Raw genomic sequence first — 7,811 nt, 5'->3', positions numbered from 1 at the left:
CAGTAACAGGAAGAGGCAGGCAGATGTAGAAAAAGTCACCCAACCAGCCAGGTATTAGTACGGGTGTGAAGGGAGTTTACAGGAAGGTTAGGATAGGTTAGGTGGGGTTTTATGGGAGAGGGAAGATTTGTGCTTATAGCGGAGGGAGTAACATTAGGGGAGGCAGGCAGAGGTAGAAGGAGTCACCCATCCAGCCAGGTATTAGCACAGGTGTGAAGGGGATATACAGGAAGGTTAAGTTAGGTTAGGTGTGGGTTTTATGGGGGAGCGTAGATTGTGTGCTGATAGCGGAGACAGTAGCAGGAGGGGAGGCAGGCAGAGGTAGAAGAGTCACCCAACCAGTCAGGTATTAGTACAGGTGTGAATGGGGTTTAAGGGCCATATTATTAAACGTAAAAGAACATAAGAACGTCAGGAGTCTGCAAGAGGCCGGTTGGTTTATACAAGGCAGCTCCTGTAAGTCTAATCCCACCTTACCTCACTATCCATGTTAGATCGTTAAGTGGTTTGTTTGTTTGTTTGTTAATGGGTAGTCAAACAGCTGTATTACCGTCAGTTAGGTACGTTACTTAAATAGATAGTTTGATAGTTAGTTAAGCAGCTAGAGTCAGTTAGTTAATTTTACTATATTCTGTATTTATTTATTTATTTATTTATATTATTTTTTTATTATTTTTTTTGTTATTTTGTTGTTTCTTTTTCCTTTTCTTTCTTTCTTTTCTTTTTTCTATTTGTTTTCTTTTTCTTTCTTTTTTCCTTTGTGTTTTCCCGGTGTTGGTTTTCTTTTTTGGTGTTCTTTTTTCCTATCATCCTTTTGTTGATGTTCGTTGGTCTGGGTGAGCCGCTTTCCTCCCAGAAGAGACCCACCCATAATTTTGGAGATGTTGTTAGGGCCGAAAGGTGGATGATGTTTGTTTTATTTCATTTTCTTGATGTCGTGTTTTTCGTTCTTTTTATTGCTTTAGTTTTCTTTTTCGATGTTTTCCTGTTCTTTTTCTTTTACTTCTTATTGATGCTTTTTGTTGTTATTTTTTCCTATCAACCTTTTGTTGATGTTCCTTGGTCTGGATGAGCCGCTTTCCTCCCAGAAGAGACCCATCCATAATTTTGGTGATGTTGTTTGGGACCGAAAGGTGGATGATGTTTCTTTGTATTTCTCTTTTCTTGATGTTCATTTATTTCTGTTGCTTTTCTTTTTCGATGTTTATTCTGTTCTTTTTCCATTTTTTTTATATTTCTATTATTTTTTTTTTTTTTTTTTTACAACAAAGGAGGCAGCTCTATTGCACACAAAAAATAAAACAATAATAATTGAAAAACAAACTAGGTACCACACAGTGTGTTGATACATTATGCTTCTATCCCCGTATTGAAAGATTTTGAAAATCTTGTTGTTTTAAATAGAGATCGAATTTAGTGGTGCAATCGCCATTTGCCCCAGTGGGGTAAATGACGATTTTCGTGGGGCAATTAACTATCGGTCTGTAATTCGTTTATTTGAAGGTAATTTGGCATACTATAGGATAGATAAAGACAGAAATTATCAACTAAATATATTCAAACAAAAAACAAAGATGATATAGCCCACATTACAAGGCTAGCTTACTTAGCCTGGCCTTAAAGCTGATACATAATGTATTCTAGGAGAATTAAAAGTGTTTTTCTAGGAGAAATAAAAGTGTTTTTCTTCCTTATAGTGTTTTCTTCCTTAATCATCCCTCTGTTCAAATTCTCGAAGAGAGGCCATGGCCTGAACATCTGGAAAGCGGAATATGTTCTTCTTTACGTCAGGGACCAGAGGCCCAAACACGATGAATTTGGTGTCAATGATTAGGACCTCTTTAACCGTCTTCTCAGCCCAGGTCCATGCTGAAGGGTCACTGGAGATCGCTTTCTTCTGCAAAAAATCGACCTCCACCTGCGTCACTTCAGTTTCTTCGTCACTTGAAAATACCTTAAGAATTTTCCCCCAGAAGTACTGAGGCTTTGGGTGCGAGAAGTACACTGCGACATATTTATAGGTGTCTGCGTCTTCAATGGTAGGCCTACCATTCTTTGATGTGACCGCCTCTGTTCCATCTGCTGTGGCCTCATCATGCCTATAATCTCTGTCCTTGTCACTTCTGTAATCTGTCTCTTCTCTTCTGTCTTCTGTCTCGTCTCGTCTGTCTTCTGTCTCTCCTCTTCTGGCTTCTGTCTCTTCTCTTCGTTGTGTCACCTCCTCCATTCTCACTTCTGTAGCCTCCTCAAGGTCGTCTTGCACCTCTTCAAGGTCATCTCTCAGCAGATCCTCCAGAGATAAATCACTGGAGGTGTTAGCTTCAGTCATTGCGACACTGGAGACAACTGTTGAGTCCGAGTCCTCATCCTCCTCCTCTTTCAACTTTCTCTTCTTCCCTGTTGCCTTTTTCTTTGGTGCTTCCTTCGTAGACTTCTCAGTTTGAGTAGGAGCTCCCTTCTTCCGAGGTCTTGCCTTAGACTCGTTCATTTCTGCAATCTTTTGGCGGCACTTCTCATCAGTTATTACAGAGCAACTCATGGGAATGACTCTCCTCTTTTTTGTGAGGGGGGTAGCACGACGTCCTCTGGAGTGTAGGACAGCCTCTATGGAAGCTGGGGGAAGTTTCTTACCATGCTGAGAGATGCTTGAGACGAGACATTTGAAGAAGAGACTCAATGCAGCCTCATCCCTGCTCAGTAGCTCATCCACCAGCTGTTGGTCCGTGTACTTCTTCAATTCCTGTGAGGGGGCTGTTTGAGAATCCGTGGATGTAGAAGCAGTGGCTGTTCGCTTAGGTGTTGAAGCAGTAGGTGTAGATGCTGCTGGGGTTTCATCATCTTCAGGTGCAGGAGGAGGAGGTATGTCTAGGGACTGGGTACGAGCAGTGGGCAGGATTGGCTGGTCATCGTCATCAGTGGGCTTTCCTGCAGACACCCAGTCATCATAGGTTTTGAGCTTTATTGTATCGAGCCTTGAAGTGTTATACTTCACCCTATCTAGGGGATGGATACCAGTTGCTCGGAAACCTGCCACAATGTTCTCCTTGACAACCCAGTGTTCCAAACTGAACACAACATGTTCACAAAGAGATCCTTACGAAGGTTCTCACGGCCTCCTGTACTTTGAGTATACTCCAGCAACTTGGAGTCGTAGTACGACTTCAAGGGAGCAAAACAAGCCACATCCAAGGGCTGGAGGAGGTCGGTACAATGAGGTGGCAACTTCAAGATGGTGATGTTGTTTTTCACTGCCAAATCTACTGTACCTAAGGATGTGTGGCTCAGGTGACCATCTAGCACCACCAGAATTGGCCCTCTCCTTTCACTACTTCTACAAAAGACTCGAAGAAGTCCTCAAAGACAGAGGTGGTCATCCACCCAGAATCAGTCACAGCATATTGAGTTCCTGGCAAAGCATTATCACCCCGCCAGGTAGTCTGCATCTTCTTGCCTTTGAATACAATCAAAGGTGGTAGTGCAGTCCCATCGGCGCAGCAGGTAGCTAACACAGTGATGTTTTCCTGTTGGCACCATGTGTAATCCTTACTGTTTTCACCCCTTTTGTGCCGATGGTCTTGGCCTTTGATGGGTCTGTAGGAAAACCGGTCTCATCCATATTGAAGATGGAACTAGGCTTGTCTGCTAGTCCCATTTCATCGAAGAGCTTCCCTAACTTGTCGTAAAATCCGTAGACAACGAATGGGTCTGACGTGACACTCTTCCTCGCCAGCTGCATCATGCCTCCTTTCTTTAATGTGAGCCCATGGCGCTTCAAGAAACTGCTCACCCAGTCCCTTCCTGGCCGATTGTCTTTGAAAGGCGTGACACATTGGTTGAATTCCAGGTAGTCATGTATGAGAGATTGGAATTCAGCAATGGGAGGAGGCATTCCCATTTGCTCCATGATCTTCACGCATCTCAATATTTCTGCCTCCATCTCAGCGGACAGTGCAACCTTCCTTCCCTGCAAACAAAGAAAACAAAATATGGAAATCAATGTAGTTTTAAAGCTATTGAGTTTAAAATTGATTGAGCAGAAACTATAAAAACTGCTGCCTAACCCAGAAAATGTACTCCTACGGTAAACAGACACAACAAAACTTATGAGAGACTTTGAAACTAAACAGTGTAAAAATGGTAATTTCGCATTCGTCTCTGACTCGAACGTGAATCTTATGCATCTGTGACAATGGCTTTATTGTACTAAATTATATTTGTACTCACTCTTTTGCCTGTGTGCGTTGTAGGTTGGTAGTCCTCAGATTCCTGGTGCTTCTTATGTTCACTCCATAGCTTTCCATACCCAATCTTGTGCTTCCTCGATGCTTCCTTAATTGCAACACCACTTGCAATTTCTTCCAGGGCGAGTTTAAGGGTGGCATCATTATATGGCTTAGCCTTCTTAACATAATCTCGCACCATTTTCACAACTTCTGAAACCTAGAAAAAAGGTTAAGTAACATGGGGGAATTGACGATCATAATGGGGGTAAATAGAATCAGATGGGGCATAGATGATCGGTGTGGGGGCAATAAACGATCGGGTAGCGATCCTCAATTGCCCCCACACCAGTCGTAATCTGCCCCACTTTCAGAATGCTGTGGTGTCTTTAATACTTGCATATAAATGCTATGGAAGTGATAGCTATCGCCAATTGCCCCAAATTCTTCAAGCATCGCAAATTGCCCCCAAAATTTATCCGTGTGGTGAATTATAACAAATTTTCTGAAACATTGCAAATGTTTTTTGCAACATTTTTTGCATGGTTTTGGGAGCAATTCTGTCACACATTCATTTTTTAACGTAGAAAAACGATTCACACACTGAAATGACCGCAAATGAATGCTCTAATAGTTTATGCACTCATTTTTGTCCATAGTGATTCCAACACTCCTGAGGCCAAAATCATTTTTTACCTCCAAAATGACCAAATCCCCATTTCCCCCAAATGACCTATATATATATATATATATATATATATATATATATATATATATATATATATATATATATATATATATATATATATATATATATATATATATATATATATATATATATATATATATATATATATATACATATATATATATATATATATATATATATATATATATATATATATATATATATATATATATATATATATATATATATATTTATATGTGTGTGTGTGTGTGTGTGTGTGTGTGTGTGTGTGTGTGTGTGTGTGTGTGTTTTTATATATTTATATAGAGATTATTACAGAGGCGGACAGTAATTCAAATATTTAGACTCTCTCGCTGCTGGTGTGCTTGTTCATGCAGGTGTGCTGCAGGGTGAGTGTGTGCTGTGTGTACCTGTCACTATCACTTCATACCAATATTCTAACGTCGTCTTCTTTCCACAGCGAAGTCGATAGATGACGGCGGAAGCGAGGCGGTGGAGGAGGAGGACTAGAGCGCCCCCTTCCCTGGCGCGGAATAACCAGAGTCCTGCAAGTCGGCTACCCAAGGCCCTACCGTGGGTCCACCCTCCCCGCTACCCGTATACCTCCTTCCTCACGACGTCCTCCAGCATTACTACTACTGGTGCTGCTGAGACGAAGGCATCTGCTACCGCTCCTGCTGCTGAAGCTCGATGGCACTGCTGTTTCCTCCGAGTCCTTTTCCTCGTTTGGTCTTCCTGAGTTTTCCACCGTCTCCATGACCCCGTACTGGCCCTCCAAATACCCCCTTGTGCCCCTTCCGGCCGCCTACACTCACCGACGACCTTGACCCACTTATCCATCCCTCCAGCCTCCTCCAGACACCCCATCCAGCCTCGCTCTGTCCTCCCTCCCTGCATGGCTCGGTACACACGCTGCCTGCCGGGGTCGCTGCAGGGCCGTCTACCATGACCCGTAGCTCTTCCATGACCTCGGTGAAGTCCTTCAGATCGCTTCTGGACCAGGTTCCTGACCACATGCAGGCGTCCGTGGATCTCGTGCAGCAGGCCAGGACCAGGGCGTGGGTGCGTTCCGATTCGGCCCGTGAGCTGCCTCGGCTGTGTGGAGGGCCTGAGGGTGCTGGACCAATGGGTGAGTAAGACTGCTGCTTTGTTGACTTAATTAAGTGTATAAACTTCATTTAACCCGGTAGCTGCGGGGGTCATGTTTCTTAGGTTAGGTTAGGTTAGGTTAAAGGTCCCATCTAAGCAAAATAATGAGACAGAAACATCATTAGTACAAGCCATTTCATAATATATATCAACGCATTTGTGATCAGTGAATACATCGTCTATTTTGGGAGGTTCATATCATGGCAGAAATTTGGCCTATCGTGTAACGGGTTACCGGGGGGCGTTTAAAGGGCGTTGATTAAGACTTCAGCTTCCTTAAGGCGAATATATTCGTAGCCTATGTACAAGGAGCGTCGGAGCGAGAGCGACTGCCGTTGTGTGTCAGTCGGACTCTCGTGAAGGAGTGACGAGTTACAGGTTGGAAAATAATTGTTACAATTGGTCACGTACGTCAAGGTGACTCAAGCTTGATGAAATGCTTTGTATACAAACTGAGACGGTAAACACTGACGGACGACATTCCTATAAGGTGGCGTGATCTATCTGTCGAGGGTTTTTTCCATTGACAATTGTATGCCTAATTCGTGGTGATACTAAATAATAATAATAATAATACATTGATATCCTACTATAACAATCGCTGCTACACGGTAAAGCCACAAATTTGTCCCGTCGCTGCTACCGGGTTAATGGTCCATAAGATATACGTATATAGAAGCTTTACAAGAAGTTACGTGCTCTCTTACATGGACAAGATATGAAACGGCATACACACACTTTCTCGTTTCACTAGAGTCTCTTGGGGTGTTCATTAAGTTTAGAAAGTTACATAAATATTGCTACGTACTTCAACAAATTCAGTAATCAAGTAACATTATAGCAACTTTTGACTTGGCTGCTTGTTAAATAAGAACCATTGTCGAAGTTTATGTATATACTATTTGTCCCAAACATTACTTTCTATAACATTATTTTTCTTTGTTATATCTCAGCTTACAGAGGTACAGAACGAAAACAAGGGACAGGATTTGACCGTTGAAAACAAACACAGGTGAGCTCGTTGAGAATGGAAAAGATATGAGTCAAATGATGAATGACTATTTCCTCTCAGTTTTCACGCAGGAAGATCTAACAACCATTCCAGAGAGAGTTCAGGTTTATGAGGGCGAAGAGAACGACAAGTTGAGGGATGTGATCATCACTAGGCAAGTAGTCCAGGATGAGATTGGTAGGTTGAAGAAAAACAAATCGCCGGGGCAGGACAAAGTATTCCCACGGATTCTGAAAGAGTGCAAGGAGGTCCTCAGTGGTCCAGTTACCAATATCTTTAATATGTCGGTAAATTCTGGGTATGTGCCCAATCAATGGAATTTACATTTACATTTACATTTACATCAGTTGTAGAAAAGATGTTGGAGTCCTCAAGGGTCGGTGATGGGTCCTCTGCTTTTTATTATTTACATCAATGACTTGGACACAGGAATTAGTAGTGATGTCAGTAAGTTCGCATATGATACCAAGATCGGTAGAGTAATCCAATCAGACAGGGACGCTACCGTTCTCCAGGATGAGCTTGACAGACTATATCATTAAGGGGGAAATGGCAGATGGAATTCAATGTCGGGAAGTGTAGCATTCTGAGTGTAGGTAGGAATAATCCTCACACAATTACTCCTTAAATGACACTCCTCTAAGCAGGTCTGGGCGTGAGAGAGACTTAGGAGTACTAGTGAGCGCTGACCTCCGTCCTAGGGCTCAATGCATTCAGGCTA

At 42.5% G+C, this 7,811-nt stretch overlaps 1 long non-coding RNA gene and 1 pseudogene across 1 annotated transcript; both read right to left on the bottom strand.

Annotated features, from left to right (window-relative positions):
* Positions 1-778: 778 nt before the first annotated feature.
* Positions 779-1,231, bottom strand: LOC126994655 (uncharacterized). Its single transcript, XR_007749379.1, has 2 exons — positions 1,044-1,231; positions 779-811 (listed from the first exon to the last, which is right to left on the bottom strand). It is a non-coding gene; the product is annotated as an uncharacterized LOC126994655 (long non-coding RNA).
* A 91-nt stretch (positions 1,232-1,322) lies between these two features.
* On the bottom strand, positions 1,323-4,434 carry LOC126994654 (uncharacterized; annotated as a pseudogene).
* Between the last annotated feature and the right edge of the window lie 3,377 nt (positions 4,435-7,811).

This window comes from Eriocheir sinensis, unplaced genomic scaffold (genome assembly GCF_024679095.1).
Source record: "Eriocheir sinensis breed Jianghai 21 unplaced genomic scaffold, ASM2467909v1 Scaffold843, whole genome shotgun sequence".
Classification (NCBI taxonomy): domain Eukaryota; kingdom Metazoa; phylum Arthropoda; class Malacostraca; order Decapoda; family Varunidae; genus Eriocheir; species Eriocheir sinensis.
Note: the sequence above shows the minus strand (reverse complement) of the source record. Positions and strands in the feature narration are given on the sequence as shown.